The following is a 17,277-nucleotide window of genomic DNA, read 5'->3' on the forward strand; positions in this document are numbered from 1 at the left end:
GGAGGCTTCGACATCATGCTCTGTTCTTTTGTTCATACATATTTATTAATAAAATCAGGTGGAAGTTGGTGTGGTCTCCCTGACTTTGAAGTCACTATAGCCCAGAAGTTACTCGGAGGAGGGGAAGGATGCTGGAATCTTAGAACTTTCTAAAGCTGAGTAAGCGGTTGTTGGGGTTTGTGCTGCAGCTAACAGTGGGGTTCACGTGGATTCTCTGCTTGTATGAAAGGCATTGCCCTTGTACCAGCCCCCAGCTTTTGTCTTAAACGCCCAGTTTTATTAGATAGAGGAAAGCACAGCAGACAGAAGCGTGGACTCTGCAGTGAAAAGCCTGGTTCTCCACCGAGAGGACTGGCGGTGCGGCCGCCCGCGGGTACTCGCTGGGGCACCGGGTCCCTGGCTGCTCGGTAGGTGCAGTCGCGGCAGATGTGCCTTTATGAGTTTGCGCGTCTGTTTGTAGGACGGGGGTGTCGTTTGGTTTCGGTGTTTTCACCCATGTTGCCAAGCTATTTGGTTTTTTCTTACAAGCTTCTTGCCATCAAGCTGCCGTGCAGTTTGGGGTGCAGAGTTTCGGGGAGATTGTGCTGGGGACCTGACTAAAACATCACTGAGACAGTTGCTTACCTTTGGACTGATACACGTGTAAGTCTTGATAACTTGCCCGGTTGTTCTGGTTTTCATTTTATTACCATTTCACACTAAAGGCTGCGGAGGTTCGTTGGGTTGGAAGGCTTCCTAACGTCTCCAGAAGCCATTTGCTGGGGCAGTGGCCTCGGTACATTTCGTCTCATTAATATTTACATTTCATCTGCGGGAATCTGCTCTCCTGCCACGTCCTCATTCTCACCTCTTCCTGGCTGGGCTTGGAATCGGTACTTTGCAAATGTTAAAAAGGTAGGTCGAAAAGAAGTGCGGTGATCTTCTCGGCTACATCTGTTATGCAATTTCCTTCTTTAATTTCCTCTCTACCCCTCGTTCTTCGAAGGCTGGCAGACACGGTTAGGCTCCAACGTTTTGTTTTAAATGTTTGTCTTAATAGCTGTGGGTCCTCTTACAGGCTGGCACATGTGTGGTCCAGAGGGACGTGTGACAGCTTGGGGACGTGGCTAGTTATGGAACCATGCACACTACTTGTCTGTGCCTAGGAGCATACCCTACCCAGGCCGACGCTTTATTTAACTTATTTTTTAGATTCCTAACTTTTTAATTTTATTCTTTTATCCTTGGTGATACTGTTGTATTTAGGAACTGCGGTCTGGAAGGCATTCTGGAGAAAAGTCATGCGACTTTCACTTTCATGATGCTGGTGACCTTTTTCTCTTACTGGAATGGACTCTCATTCCTACGGGATGACTTGGCAGGGGTGGAGCTTAGCCAGGGGCCTGGCCCTTATGTCACAGGCCCTCGGCGTGTCCCCCAGCACGGTGTGAACTGCTCTTCCACGAGGACAGAGAAAGAGCTGGGCTTTTGGGCCCTGAGGTGCTGGTCCTCCCAGCTCCTTTTGGGGGCCCTGCAGGCCAGTGTAACGGCGCACAGGTGTGTGTTTACCACGACTCCTTCCGCAGTTGCCTGCCTGTCTCATGCTGACTTCTGTTTGGGTTGACATTTCAGGGGATTTGCAAGCAGGTTAAAATGCAGTCTTATACTCGTGGAACCGAGTGTGGGACCAGCACTCCCCAAACAGCCAAGAAGGAACTTAGCAGGCTGTGACGGGGTGCTCAGGTTTGCAGCAGGGGCTCCGCGGAGAGCTGGGGTGCTGGGAGGCACTCCTGGGGCGCCGGGAGGCTAAGCCTGCGGGAGGACAGTGACCACGATTTCCTTTCCAGAAGAGACTGAGCACGACCTTGGCAGGGTCCACGTGGCTGGGGAGGGGCTGGGTAGTGATGGAACCAGGGCCAGGCCGAGGCTGCTAGAGGACCAGGTGGAGGAATTGGGTTTATCTCGAAGGACCTCGGGGAGCAGTGAAAGGCCTGAGCAGGTGAAAGCCGTGTTTTCTGAGGACTGACCGAGCAGGGATGTGGGGTGAAATGGGGCCAGCGGTACTGTCAGCTAGAGGACGCCGGTCCAGACATAGGACGATGACATTTGACAGGGAGGCTTAGGAATGGGAATAAAGGTGAAGAGACTAAGGCAGAGAGACACTTGGAAAGAAGAAATCAAAAGCTTTGACAGCTGATTTAATAGAAGCAAGAGGAGGCGGGGGCCCACCATAATAATGGTTGAATTACTTTCCAAGGGAATTCACTGAGGGAAGGAAAATACATTCAGATTTCTGGATTGAACTGCTTTGGGCACTGTGTTCTCCAGCGGCCACTGCTCTTTGCTGTGTAGGCGCCCACAAGGAAGTCGGATGTTGTGGCGTCGGGGCGCATGAACCCACGTTCCAAGATGCCTCTGGGAGCTGCGTCCTCGGTGGCTGCTTCTCTTTTCAAAGGTGCTTCTGTCATAGTTTGGTGGTGCCGATTTCTGCAGGTCCTTTTAAACTTTGAGCTTGGTTATGATGCTATCGGACAAAATGACTTTTTTCCACGTTAGGAGTTTGTGCACCCCCTGCCTGGAGCAGCGAATGGGGAGGTGGAGATGGGTGGGGTCACAGCAGAGACCCCAACGCTGCTCAGTAGGATAGTCCCCATTCACCATTCAGAGGTGGGAAAAGGCTCGTGTCACTCACTGTCCTGAAACTTCTGTAGAAGCTGTTCTTGCTGAGTAACTAGTGAAAACCAGGAGCCATCAGGGCACAGATGTACGCATATTTTGCCTGCATGCCCCACGTGGAGGGCTCGGACAGTGGAGGATGGTGGGGCGCTCCGTCCCCGGACAGCCACGGTGACCTTGGCGCGTCTCCCACTGAGAGGGGGCTCTCTGTTCCCTTCCCGGAGTCTGGGCCACTGTGCCTATGGCCCATGTGACCTCCAGGGCCAGGTCACAAAGGCCGTTCCCGGAGTAGCCGCCTTGTAGCAAGGAATCCTGTGGCCACGTGGTCAGTGTTCCCATGACGGCCAAGCTGAGTTCCCAGCCCACAGCCACCGTCAGCCACCGGAAGCGAGTGAGGAAGCTTCCAGTGTGCGTCACCACCAGCTTTCTTGCCAGGTGAGCTCCATAGACGATGTGAGCGCAATAAAACGATTGTTTCCCCCCGCCGAGTGTTGCGGTGGTTTGTTGTGCAGCCACAGGACGCGAAAACTGCTGTCAACACGTGGTGGCAAGCGCACGAGGATTTTAGTCGAGGCCCGGCACAGGCGTGAGAAGTTCTCAGCTCTGGGAGCCCGCTTTCCCTGACCTTTGCTGCCACGTGATCCGTGCTCCGGCGGCCGCTGCTGCAGACCGCTAGTTCTCTTTGGCTGTCCCTCTGGTGGTCGTCGCCGATGGCAGACTTTGCACCCTGTGTTCCCACGTGTACATGTTTGTAAGTTTCTTCCTGATGCGTGGTGAAAAGTAGGGCCTCGTGGGGTGGCTGGGTTTGCAACCCACCTCGCTCCTCATGCTGGTTATTTCTGCCAGGAGAAACATGTCTAGCAACAAGAATCATCTCACTTTTATCCAGGCAGTCTAATCTGTGGACTTTCTTGAGTAAATTCAAAATCTTTTAATCTAATTTGTCCTGTTTCAAACCAAGAGAAAGCTCTCAGGAAACTGTTAGAGCAGTGAAGAGTCGGGATGAAGACGGGTTGGCATAAACGGTTACCTTCTGAGCTTAAGAGCTAGATGGGGTCTGACTTCTCATCAAGTAGCCTGTATCCCCGAAAATCAGGCCTAGCCGGACAGTCAGCTCTAAGCGTCTTTTGGAGCAAAAATTAATAGAAGACCTGGTCTTATACTATATTATATTAGGCCTGGTATCATATTATATTACATTATATTATGTAAGACCCAGTCTTATAGTAAAATAAGACCGGGTCTTCTATTAATTTCTGCTCCAAAAGACGCATTAGAGCTGATGGTCCTGCTAGGTGTGATTTTCGGGGAAACACGGTACTAATGTGTATTAAATTCAGGGGACTGGGGAGAAGGTGCATTCGGTGCTCTTCGTAGGGGAGCCTGTAACTGTTAGGAGTTGGCGTATTCGTTGAAGGGTCAAGGGACTGATGGGGAGAAGAGTATATTAGGTTGTACACACAATGTACCCCACTGAGGGTCCCCGAGACCACCTCCTCCTCGGGTGACCCACAGGAGGAGTCCCAGGACTCAGCAGTGACTGTCATGGCCGTGACAGTCAGTGAAAGGAGACGGGAGAGGGTGCAGGTGTGCAGTGCGGGGGAAACCGGCACAAGCCTCCAGGGGGCCCCTCCCAGGGAGCCACACAGGACACGCTAATCTCCAAGGAATGAGTTAGGACGTGTGTGGGATGTTGCCGGCCAGAGAAGCTCGGAAGAGATGCGCCCAGGGTTTTGACTGGGGCTGATTTTGTAGCAGCCTCTGCAAGCTTGGCAGGTACCCAGACTCCAGACTCTGGAAGGAAAACAGGTGCTCAGCATAAAATCAGCTCCAATCGAGTACTGAAATATATAATTGTGGCCACAAAAGGGAAGTAACAGATATGTTGGGGAAACACAAGACTTAGAATTTCCTGCTAAGTGTTGGATAGAAACAGCTTTTGTGCAGGTACTTAATTCTGGCAGGGAGTTGCTTTGGTGAGAACGGCATTGAATTGTAACTTAAGTACCTACAAAATATACTGACGTTATAAAAGTGGTTAAAATAATCTTCTCCATCTCTGTAAATTTAGAAGATATCATTGAACCAAGTAATGAGCTCGTCTTTTGATAGAAGCTGTGCAGAGAGCTGCTGCAGGAGCAGGCCTGCTCATGGTGTGTGCCTTTTCCAGAAGGTGAAATCTGCACGCTGCTGCGCGCCAGGGCTTCTGGGGGCAGTGCACTCGCTGCCCTTTGCATAGCAAGTACCCCGCGGCTGGCCAGGTGTGGGCGGGCGGGCTAGCGGTGGGGGCTCTCGGCCTCTTCTGTCCAATCCCGCAGGCCGCAGGCCGTCCCAGTCTGTTCCTGCCGTGGAGGTCCACTCTTGGAATGGGGCCCAGGACAAACAGGACCTTCACGGACTCCTTTTCTTCTGGATTTGAGTAGAATGGGGCTGAGTCAGGGCTGACACAGTCTGGGTCTTGAGGTGTGGCCTATAGTTCCCTGACAAGCTCACGTGGCCCTGGGACTCAACCTTAAAGGGCAGGTTTTGCTACGTCTCGAAGTTAAGTTTTCAGACAGGCAAAGAGAAAAGAAAGACTGGGTAACGTCTAACTCAGTGTTTTGGAGTGAAATTACTGACAGTTTGGGATTTGGGTTTACTCCTCTACTGACTAATAGTTTTGTGACGTAAGTTATGTAACCACTCAGCTTTCAGTTTTTGGAAGCTTAGGGAAAAATGCGGGAGGTGGTGCATGACAGTGAGATGAGATGGAAAACCCTTGCCCAGCTTTTGGAGTCAGTGAGCACAGGTTGGTTGGCACTAGAGAACCCTGGGCAGGGTTCCCCTCGAGGAGTTCCTGGAGAGGGAGTGACGGGTTTGGCCCGGGAGGGTGGAGGTCTGGGTCCTGGCTGGGATCCCTGGGCGAGGCTCTGCCTGAGCCGCAGTTCCTGCCCTGTACACAGAGGCGGTAGTACTTCCCTTTGTTCGAGAATGCCCGGTTCTGTACACAGAGCACCCAGCACAGCACCTGGCGCGCAGGTGGCACGTTGTCCATGTTCCTGCCAAGGCCTGTCAAGGCCCGGCCTGGGTCCCTGGGGGCGAGCTGGCGCTGACACAGCCCAAAGACGACGGCTTGCTCTTCAGTAGCTGGTGGCACTCGGGCTTTGACTGTCCTCCACCAGCCACGCTTCGGAAATGCAAGGGGTCCTATGAAGTTCCCGTTTCAGCAGGGTGTCAGGCGTGGTGCCATTTCCTGTGGGTGTCTCTTACCAGGACATTTCTTAAGGTGGCGCTTTCCCAGCTACTAAAGAATTTTCACATGATCTTTAAAAAGGGATGCAGTTAGGTAGCAATTTTCTTAGTGATTGACAGTTTCCCCCATCTATTTCTTTCTTGAGTTGAAGCAGTTGATTCAATTGGACTTCAGGAGCAGTCCTGTTGTTGTTTGTGTTTGTGTGGTTTGTTTTAGGGATGACACAGTGGGAAATTATTTGCCTGAGGCAAACTTCAGGCTTCTGTCTGTCCATCCATACATCTCTGTCCATCCTTCCTTCTATCCATCCATCTATCCATCCCACCCAGGCGCCCATCAAATCCATTTATCCATTCACTATTTGTTTACCCATCTATTCACTTATATTTTCCTTCCTTCCTTCTGCTATTCTACCTGCCAATCCACCCATTTATTCATTATCTAGTTTTCTACTCACCTACTTACCTATGCATGTATTCACTAATAATCCATTTACCTGCCTATTTACCCACCTGCTCATTCATTCATTTAAAGGTCTGTTTGGGGGCATAAGGTTGCGTTGCAAATCTACCTATGAATAATACCTCTTAGCAATCGGTAGAGCCAGTCTCTGATTGAAACTCAACTCTGGATTTCTAGAGGGAGCTACTTAGGTTGGAAACTCACTGTCTAACGAGGAGAACAACCCATTGTAGATGAAGCAAATGAAAGAAGACCACAAATTATGTATTACAACTGAGTGTAAGTCACGTGCACAGTAAGGTACGGTGCCTGCAGCCTGGGCTTTCTTCAACTTCTTACTGATTCAAAACTACATGAAAATTTTATTACTCTGTGGTATTGACAGTATCAGATTTTCGTTATAATTAAAGTCAACTTTAGATCTCAAATCGTACTTTTAATAATGTTTAAAAAACTTTTAATAGTTTTCGTCTCACTTATCAATAAAGGGTTTTCAAGTTGATCTTTAATTGCTGTATTTCAGTTTACTAGTTGATTATCATTTTTGTACGTTTCCTGTTTCCTGGTCTGGCCACTTAGCGGTCGCACCAGCGCCGTACCTGTGCCTGACTCCAGAAGGAAGGGTTCGGCCCTCGGAAGTGAAGTTCTTATGGAGGGTGTGTCTGTCTTGGGGCAGTTTGGTTGGGTACCCTCCCCAGTTTCTGTGGCATTGCCTGGCGAGAGCGGCTGCGGCACTGCTGATCCCAGGGTGCCACAGAGCTCGGGTACATAGCAGTCATTTTGGGGACTTAGTCCCTGTGGGGTGGCTGCTTATTGTACTTCAGTGCCACGCATGTGTCTCCGTCTTTGTGCTTTTTTTTTTTTTAAATTTATTTATTGGGATGATAATTGTTAATGAAATTACATAATTTCAGGTGTACAATTCTGTATTACATCATCTATAAATCCCATTGTGTGTTCACCACCCAGAGTCAGTTCTCCTTCCATCACCATATATTTGATCCCCCTTACCCTCCTCTCCCTCCCCCCACCCCCCTTAGTCTTTGTGCTTTTTAAAAGTTAATTAAACCCTTATTCATAATAAGAAAATATAATTTTTATTATAATGCTACTTAAATAGGTAAACTCATACATACCTAAAGCTAGGCATGAATTCCTCACGGTTACGGAATTTTATGCAGCTATAAATCCAAAACCAACATACAAATGAAATATAAACCCAACTACAAAACCAGTAAAATCGAAACGAACACCATTAATTTAATGTGACAAAATGTCATTTTGTTGATGGTAAATGACTAACGTATTTAATGGCAGAGAGGAGGTATTTGTATCTTAAGATTTCTGCCTGCTGTCACTTAATTCCTTTGATTTTGCGAATGACAGATGATTTGGTTTATCAATTTACTTTTGTTTTTTGAATAGGTAATACATTCACGTGGTTTAACAATGTAGAGAGAGGCTATGAAAAGGCGAATCGGGAAGGGTCCCTCCGCGCGCCAGCTGCGTCCCCCGGGACACGCGTGTCTGGTGTCGCTCTATGGCCTCTGTTTCAGTGCAAGCAAACAAGCCTGGAGTCGCCTTTCTCTCCTTTTCTTGGGCAGAGAGCCCGTTCTGCACACACTTGTGCAGTTTCCTGTCTTCTTCCAGCGGGATGTTCTCGGGCTCCTCGCATCGCGGTGCGTGGACGGCTCTGCGCCCCTCGCCTGAGAGGCATCGCCTTTTAGCCTCCCGTCCACGTTTTTCTCTCGTGGGCCTCACCACAGCCCCGTGACGTAGGTGGTGACAGAAGAGACGCTGGCACTCTGTGGGGCTGGCCGGTGGTCCCGGGCCACTTGCTGACGTGACAGGGCAGTTTGAGGCGAGGCCTGCGTGCTGCGGTGGTCACGCCCGTGTCCTCCCGGCCCCTGCGGCCCTGCATCCCGCCCCGCGGGAGGAGCCGGGGCCCAGCCACGCCCGCGAGCTGCGCGCTTCTCTTCTGGGCGCGTGTTTACCGAGCGCGCGTGTTACGGTGAGGGCTGGTGCTGTCGTGGGGCGTGACGGGCGCTGCAGGGTCACGTGCGTGTGCGGCTGGGATCCCTGCCGCGGACACGGGCCGGCCGCACGCGTGGGTCCCGTGTGCCTCCCGGACCAGCACGGAGCTGTCCTGACCTGCGCGACCCGGACTTTCTCCCAACGCCCGGCCTGCTGGCCGGCTCCCTGGGGACGTCGCGGTGACCCGCCTGGCGCCCGCGGGGGACAGTCGGTTCCGCGCCTTCCTCTCCCTTCCGCGGCTCTTGTAACGTTTTCTTCCGTTCGTTGGAAAAGCACAGAAGTGTCCAGGGCCTGCCCGACGTCCCTGGGGCAGCCGGGATCCGTGTCCTGCCGTGCGAACACATGACACGATTGCCCCGGTCCCCGCAGTTGCTCGTGTTTTCACTGGTCGGCGCAGCGCGGCAGCGTGGGTCCGTGCACACGCGTCTCCCGGAGCGTGAGGGTTTCTGCGGGGTCCCCCCCTTCCCCCCCGCGATGCGAATTGACAAGACCCTCAACTTGGTCTTGTCGCCAAAGTGCTCTCTGACACGCGTGTCTGCGCCCACGGCGCCGGCCTCGCGGTCTTCTCGCGTCACGGGCGCCCGGACGTGAGCCGTTTCTGATGCTGTGCGCCGAAATGGGGTCCCGTCTGTATTTCCCCGAGAAACCGTGAGAATTTGGTATGTGTGCTGGCCATTTGAGTTTTTCCTTTTGTTCCTTGTTCTTTTTTCTTGTTTCTTTCCATTTGAGGTTTTTTTTTTTTTGGAAATTGGTTATTTGTATGTTTTGTTCCTTTTTTCTATTTTTTGATTTTTGTCTTTCAGTTTTTCTTTTCCTTTTCAAAAAATAAAATAGATGCTTATACTTTAGTTATGTATATAGAAGGACATTTCCCCTCCTCCCTCTTCTCTCCACTCCCCTCCCTCTTCACCCCACTTCCCTCCTCCCCCTTCTCCGCACTCCCCTCCTCCCTCTTCTCCCCACTCCCCTCCTCCCTCTTCACCCCACTCCCCTCCTCCCTCTTCTCCCCACTCCCCTCCTCCCTCTTCTCCCCACTCCCCTCCTCCCTCTTCTCCCCACTCCCCTTCTCCCTCTTCACCCCACTCCCCTCCTCCCTCTTCACCCCACTCCCCTCCTCCCGCTTCACCCCCCTCCCCTCCTCCCTCTTCTCCCCCCTCCCCTCCTCCCACTTCACCCCCCTCCCCTCCTCCCTCTTCACCCCCCTCCCCTCCTCCCTCTTCACCCCACTCCCCTCCTCCCTCTTCTCCCCACTCCCCTCCTCCCTCTTCACCCCACTCCCCTCCTCCCTCTTCTCCCCACTCCCCTCCTCCCTCTTCACCCCACTCCCCTCCTCCCTCTTCACCCCACTCCCCTCCTCCCTCTTCTCCCCACTCCTCTCCTCCCTTTTCTCCCCACTCCCCTCCTCTGCCTCTCCTCTACCCGCCACCCATGTATTTATTGGTTTTACTACTTTCATTATACTGTCATCTAAGCAAACTGTAAAACACTTCCCCTTCCTGGGACGTGCAACAAAAGCTCGATTATACCACATAATGATGATACAGACAGAGAACACTTCTGAATTTTGCTCACGAACTGTGTCAGTGCCGCAGCTCATTGACGTGACGTGTTGCTTGTTACTGTCAGTGAGAAGGACACACGAGCTTAACTTACAGGGCTGTGACCCTCTCTCCTGCGGGGAGAGCGGACTCACTGGCCAGGCACAGGGGTTCCCGCCGCGGAAGCGGAGCCTGGGGAAGGGACAGCACTGGCCTCATGCCACTGTCCCCCACGGTTCTGGCTCTGGTGCAGCTGGCTGCCGTCAGAGGGAGTGAACTTGAAGTACAGCGTGTGGTCGTTTGGCAGATGACAAGCTCGCAGAAGGACGTCCCGTAATGCTGATAAAGACAAGGCCCTGGCCTGTTGGAATTCACTCCTGCAGGAAACCCCAGAACGTTCTGTGGCTCCCGGCCTCGGCGTTGCTCTGAGTCACGCTGCCCAGCAGGAATCAGGGCCAGGGACTGTCTGACACACGTCTGCCTGTCCCACTAACTTTCAGAGGCGCGCACACGTGCGATCGGCTGCGGACAGTGGTTCTCAGAGCCTGTCTGTTCATGGAAACTAGAACATTTCTTCTTACCTGGGACAAGTTTCAAGCAATAGGATATATTTTGCTTGGATTCTGTGAGCAGTTTTGCTTTCTTCAGTGCAGTTGCCTGCCTTCCTTCTGACGCCCTTGCATACAGCAAGGGGATGAAAGGGCGGAGCGAACTCCTCCACCTGCTTGCGGCAGCTGTTCACATTGTGCCACATTTGCTGTTTTTCTCTCACTGTCGTTTGTTTCGAGTTGTTTGAAAAGTAAGCAGCCCACGTCATGCCTCTTCCTCCTGAATGCGTCTGCGTACACCCCTCCGTACCCCACAGCTGATCTCGCCGAGAAAACCCACACTGTGTCCATATCGTCATCTCACAGCAGCCTGTTTTCACATTTTAGCCATTCCACTCACATCTTTTATAGCTGCTTGTAAAAGCCCACAGCCTCCCATTACGTGTATTTACGTCCCTTTAGTCTTTTCTAAGTGTAGAGCTTTACAACAACCACAATGCCGGCTGTTGGAAGAAGCGTACCGGCTAGTTCTGTTGGAGAACGTCCCACGTTTGGGTCTTGCGGATTGTTTCTTCATGGTGTCATTTAACTTGCTTCTCTGTCCCCTGCGTGTCTTGCAAACTAGAAGTTGAATCTAGAGGCACGAGGACATTTGGGGGAACTTTTTCTGCAAGAATGCCTTCTAAGGGTGGTGATCGCTTCCTGTTGCGTTACTGAAGTGATCAGTTTTTAACTTGGGAAGGAATTCTTTATCATTTTAAAATACGACAGTTATTTTTTTATATGAGTCTTAATTGTACTCTCATCACACGTAACTGACTGGATGTTAACTTCTAGTTTCGAAGGCCGGTTTCTTCTCTTCCGTGTTGAGACATCCTGATTCCCAGTCTTCTTTCCGTGACTAGTGTTTTGTTTTTTGGTTTTCCCTGTTTGCTGTGCAGCTTGTGGATGGAAGTACTTTTCTTTGAACCTTTAAGCTGATTTGAAAATCATTGTCGAAGATGTGAAGTCGTGTGTAGGTGGACATGCTGAGGGGGAAATAACATGTATCAATGCACGTGTGTGTGTATAAAAAGACCCAAGAAGCAATTCAGATTTCAGGGTGCATGCTCGTCGCCGTGTTCCCGAGCCAGGACCCTCGGAGGGCGACAGGGATGTACGCGCCCGGTGGGCGGGGCGTGCGGCCTCCGTGACCGCGTCCCGGGAACTGGCCATGGTCCTGCCTCTGCTCCTGTGGCCTGAGAGCCCTTCTTCAGACTCGGGCCGCCGTCCCCTTTGCTCAACGCCTCCCGGTTGTCAGACAGCGTGAGTTCCCCGGAGAATTTCTGGAGGCAGCTCGTACGTGTACCTCCCGTCCCTGGAGGAGAGGCTGGTTCCTCCAGGTGTCCCCGGAATCCACGATTACCTGCGGTGCCACAGGCATTGGCAGACATTTGAAATGCATGTTAGGAGTCTCTGTCTTTTGTGCCTTCTTTTTATGCTCACATTTAACATGGAATAGCACGTATGTGTGAACACTTTCAAGAAGTGGGTCTCTGTGGCTTCCCAGTGGGAAGCGCTGTGGACGTGGCATGAGGATTTCGGCGGCCCACGCACTGTGTCACGGCGGCATCAGAGGGTGAGCTGTGCGTCTCCGCACTCCCCCTGCCCGGGGCTGACTGTGTTAAGTGCATTTCCTGTCACAGAACTCGAGAGCAATATTGACTTTCTTCCCCCCAAAGATACTGCTGGACTAGTGTGTGTGTGTGTCCTTGATTGTCACCTGGTTTCTGAGAAAGCTGAACTGTCCCTTTCTCTTTGCCACGTTGATCCAGCACCTTCTTCGGGTCAGCGAGGGCCCCAGGTGCTGGGGCTTCAAGGCTGACAGACGCGCTGGACACGCCGGGCCCCAGCATAAGGAAACCCTCTGTGAGCGAGCGGGGCTGCCATCAGTGCTGCAGACCTCTTGCCTTGCTTCATGTGTGAAATGTTTCCTGAAGGATGTCATTTTTGAAATTGGTTTTGTGTTTTTAAGGAAAAAAATAAGCAATCCAAATGTGTTTCTGAGGCCCGGCTTGGTTTTTCCTTTAAAATTACTATATCAAAAAGAGATTTTTTTGTCACCAGCACTAAATCTAGTTTGCTTTCTTCCTTTTTCTTTTAAATAATAAGTTTTGTTGGAATTATTAATGATTTTTATGGCTCCCTCAGGAATATGTGATTCCTGTGCGTGGTTATCTTGACAGAAAACCCAGGAAATGTGCAGACCCGTGTTTTTAGATGAGGTCTTCCTTCGTTCAGACGCAGCACCGAGCTGTTGATGAGATGTGGCCTCTTCATTGGGGGTGTCACGTGACTCTGCAACAGTTTCTGAGATCAGAGCAGACAAGGAGTCTTAAAGAAAATGTATTTTCTGAGTCAGAGTTGCAGGAATGTCCAGAAGAAACGCACACAGTGCTGGGCGGGTTGCCGGAAGGCCCCCCCTGCTCAGGTGTGACCGGTTCCCGCTGTGCAGCCTGAAGCAGCTGGTGCAGATGGCGCTGCACTGCGTCCTTTCAATTCTGGGCCATGGGCGTGATTATGGACCAGTTTAGTCGTCGATAATCCCCAGAGGACATTCATGTGTGCTGTCATCTTTATCAGCATGACTTTGAAAGGAATTGAAATGTTGCTATTTGTTATTTCATGTTTATAATCCTTTCCACCTGTAACTAGATCCCTTGGTAATTTCTCATTTAGAATTCCTTTGACTAATTGGGTCGTGGGAGGAGTTCTGACATTATTCTAGTAAGATGAGGCTTGCTAGGCCTTCGGTCTTTTGTATGTGGCAGAGAAAGCCACTGACAGCCTGCAGCGGGCAACCTGCGCCCCGCGTCCTCTGCCCTGCCCCCGCTCCCTGCCCCCGCTCCCCGGGGCAGGGGACGCGGGCTTCCTGCTGCGGGCCTCCTGTTGGCTGCCTGTGACGTTATTTGGCCCTCCTGTGGGAGCCTCCTGAACCCCCCACTTCTGGACCTGCCACCTGGAAGCAAGGGATTGTCAATACCAGTTTCAGATCCAAATTACTATGAAGTCCACATGCTGCTCTGGGTACCTCCCGACTGGGTGTGCTCAGCGCCTGGGAGACTCTTGATGGTGGTGGCGCCGTCAGTGATGGCTTAGCGTGGGGTTCTGGTTCCTTCTTCCCTCCCTTACATGCTGTCAGCCGGTCTGCATGAGATGACATGAAAACCCCACTGTGGGGATAACAGCACCTCGGCAAACCTGTGCGTCTTCAGTTCCCTGGCTGGGTGCCCATGTAGTCACAGCTCATGCCGACTTGGGCTCCTGAATGTTTTCTCCCCTAAGAGCCTTATGGAGTCTCAGTTCCAGCCGTCAGAATGCATGTCGGCTAAGCAGAGAAGGGATTTGTTAAAGGATCACCGGGAGGAGCCGGGTCAGGGGGCTTTCTCAGCTGCTGAGCAGGGGGGACGTTGGGAGGGACCTGGAAGCCCTGCTGCCTCTGCCTGCCAATGCCAGGCACCCGTGCCCCACAGCCCCTGTGGAGTGGCAGCCAGCATTGCTGGATTTGGAGCCTGATCCTTGGACAGGTGCATGTGACTGGAGGAGCACAGGCCACACGCTGCCCCAGAGCTGCAAGAGAGTCCAGACACAGTTGCTTTTGTTTTCTGCCCTGGGAAGGGAAGGCCCCTACGTAGGAAGTTAACAAGCTGTACCAAGGTTTAACTGCAGATGGCAGGGTCTCTTGCACCTCCCGTGGGGCGTTTTAGTGGGTGGCCTATTGCGGATTTCACCCGTGCAGGACCTTTGAGTTACCTGTGTCTTTCATCTCTGACACCACTCAGCACACATGCTATCACCCATTCTCTCTGAAATAAAGGTTTCTTTTTCTCTTTTCTTGTCCCTTCCCCCTCTTGCCACACCAATTGCAGGCCTTCTTATTTCAGTATCAGCTTCCTGGCTAATTTCCCTTCCTCTGTTTCTTCCTTTGCAAGTGGATGTTAGCTGTTGTCACAGGTCAGCCCACCTGAAAACATGTGCCAAGGCACACTTTCCCTCGACGACTTCAGGGGAGCCCGCTCACCAGTTCCTAGTTGCGATCTTACCCTCCAGCTGGTGCTGTGGGACCTTGGAGACCTGCTCCGCAACATGTGTTGGCCCAGCCCAGGCGCTGGAGGAAGTGGAAGAAAACAGCCACCCTTAGCGCCCTCAGATGTGCCTGGGGGAAGTGCCTGGTACCGAGGTGGTCCAGCCCCTGCCGTGCCTTTCCTGAGCTGGCGTGGGAGCTCTGCGCAGTTCCGCCTGCCTTGGGATGGCTTATGAGATCCATAGCACGGGGAACACGCTGCTGGGTTGTGAAGAGGGGGAGAAAACGGAGTCCTGAATCAGCAGCCCGGTCCTGGGACGCTGCTGCTGCTGATGTAGCTTGCCTTCAGAGGAGTCAGCGGCGGCCCAGCATGCTGTTGCGTGAAAGCGCTCTCTAAACAGCCTTGAATCCACTCCACTCTGACTCGGAAAACCCCGTTGTTCCTGTGAAAGACTTCTTAGCAGTGGGCTTTTCCCGGTGTCCTAACTGGGAGGGGAGTGGAGGAAAATAGGGTAGAGCCCTTTGCTATCCTTGCTTGGCCTGCGTGTTGGTTACGAGGCCATATTCAGTTTGGTTAACAGGGTTCTCAGGAGGAGGTGAAATGTGGCCTCCCTATCTCTGAGCTTGTGTGGACCCATCAGAGCATGTGTGGACCCACTTGCAGTGTGTGTCCTCGCACGGTCCCCCTCGCTCGTTGCCTTGGACACTACTCTTAGCTTCAGCCAGCTGAACCTGCTATTTTCTGTGTCTTTGAATGTAATAGAAATTATATACACATACATGCACATGCATAAAAATCCTTGGCTGTTGTGATCACATCATTTTTACAGACTTCTATTCCCCCTGCTTACGGAAATAACATGTTTGTGGTAGAAAATTTGAAAATGCACCACAGAAGGGCCAGGTGCCAAGAGGAAAAGAGGGGTCACCCCCATTTCCCAGTCCTCTGCGGTCAGCACCACTGTGCCGTCTGTTTTCATCCTGTGTCCTTTGCATGTGTGTGTCACACATTTGGAATAATAATTGTGGGTACGGTTTTGTACCCTCCTCTTTTCACTTGTTGTTTGGGTGTGTCCTATGCCATTTGACACGCTCTGAAAGTGTGTCTTTTAAACAGCTTTGTTGAGATACTAATATAATTCAGTACTGCACAGCTGATCCATTGCCCAGCCAAGCTGTGCGACCTGGAGACCTGCTTCTGAGGCCGTGCACTGGTCTGTCACTGACACACAGTGTCACCGGACACCTGCCCTTCACTACGCCCCGGGCTTCAGTAGAATAAAGTGACATATTTGAACTTTATCTTGTCGAATTATTTAATTTTCCCCCCTTCCGCATTCCCCTGCCTCCTGTTCAAGCCGTTGTTTCACAGTCTAGTTGTGTAGGACACAGACAGCTCCCTGGGCCATGCTGGTATTAGGAGCCTTGCGCTCCCCCCGTCCCCCCCGCACCGCCCCCCCGCCCCGCTGAGGCAGTCGGTAGCCAGTTGGCTGCTCACAGCAGCTCGTCGCAGCTCTTGCCGGCTGCTGGCCACTCATGGCCGCACACGGTAGCCCGGGGCAGCCCCTGGCAGCACAGGGCAGCCCAGCTCCAGGGAGCGCTGTTCACAGTCTTAGCTGTAGAGGGCGCAGCTCATTGGCCCATGTGGGACTTGAACCACCGGCAACCTCGGTGTTCGGAGCACGCGCTCCAACCACCTGAGCCACCGGGCCCACCCAAATTATTTCATTTGTATGTATATGTCTGAGATAAGTAAGTATTTGTATGTTTTTGATATATCCCTCTGAGACAAATAGGTATTTGTTTTTATATATTCCTCTGAGACAAATCAGTATTTTTTTCCACTTTTTAGGTAAGGAGACTGAGTAGTTAATTGGATATATGTATTTTAAATTTCACCCCATCAGGTGATAACAAGAAAGTGAAGGCAGCCACCTTGCCGTCGCTCAGCTCATTAGTGTAAGAGGTCTAGCTTCTCCAGCGAGGGGGGCTGTAGCCTTCACAGAACCCCATCACAGAGGCACCAGGGAGGCCATTTATTTCTTGAGGGAATCACAGAAAGACTACATATAGGATTCCTTTAAGAAGGGATTTCTGTAGCTTGTTTAAAGCAGTTCTGATCTCTGCACTGATCCTGTTCTGAATGCAGTCCTCTAATTTGCTTCTTAGAAACCAGAATTTCTGCAGGGTCTGTGATACAGGGAGTAGCTTCAATCGCCCTGTGCTGAGCAGTTCGGAGGGGTAGGGGTGGCGTGAGAAGGGCAGAGCCCTGCACACACGCAGAAGAAGGGAGCCGTAGCCCCGACCTCCTAACTCCATGTGGAAGTTACCTGTAGTCGCGTCTCTTTTTACTAGGCTGTTTCACAGGGATGGATTTTAGAAGTAGGGACAGACAGACAGAATGTAGCCTCAGAAAAAGTGCTGAGACCTGAATGAGGCTCTGGCCCAGGGTAACCACCTGAGCTCACAAATTCCAGAACTGTGCCCCTCGCTTCTAATTCCCACTGAAATGAGCAAAGGGACACACAGACAGGGACTTGCGCAAGTTTTCCCAGGTGCTGCTGGTGAGCAGGATCTGGTTTCGTGCTACAGGGTTGGTTGCACACATTCCATTTGCTGTGCTTCTTGCGAGGCTGACTGTTCCCGTCTCTCTAGCAGCCTTTGGGATGGGAGCTGGAGGTAACCGGTTTTTCCTTTTATTCAACAACTTGATCCAGCCCGGCGTGGGGTGTAGCTCCCCTGTCT

General features: G+C 51.8%; 1 protein-coding gene across 5 annotated transcripts in view; it reads left to right on the forward strand.

The window, feature by feature from the left end:
* Positions 1 to 17,277, forward strand: part of RPTOR (regulatory associated protein of MTOR complex 1) — a 277,048-nt gene that overhangs the window by 39,515 nt on the left and 220,256 nt on the right. Inside the window, exon 1 of one of the 5 annotated variants that reach the window (XM_081029342.1) lies at positions 318 to 407. The exons of 3 other annotated variants lie outside the window; for them this stretch is intronic. The gene's annotated coding sequence lies outside the window, so the exon portion shown is untranslated. Of the gene's footprint in view, positions 1 to 317; positions 408 to 801; positions 895 to 17,277 lie in introns of those variants that run through there. One more of the 5 variants, XM_081029344.1, reaches the window with a different exon arrangement.

This window comes from Rhinolophus hipposideros (genome assembly GCF_964194185.1).
Source record: "Rhinolophus hipposideros genome assembly, chromosome: 20".
Taxonomy (NCBI): Eukaryota; Metazoa; Chordata; class Mammalia; order Chiroptera; family Rhinolophidae; genus Rhinolophus; species Rhinolophus hipposideros.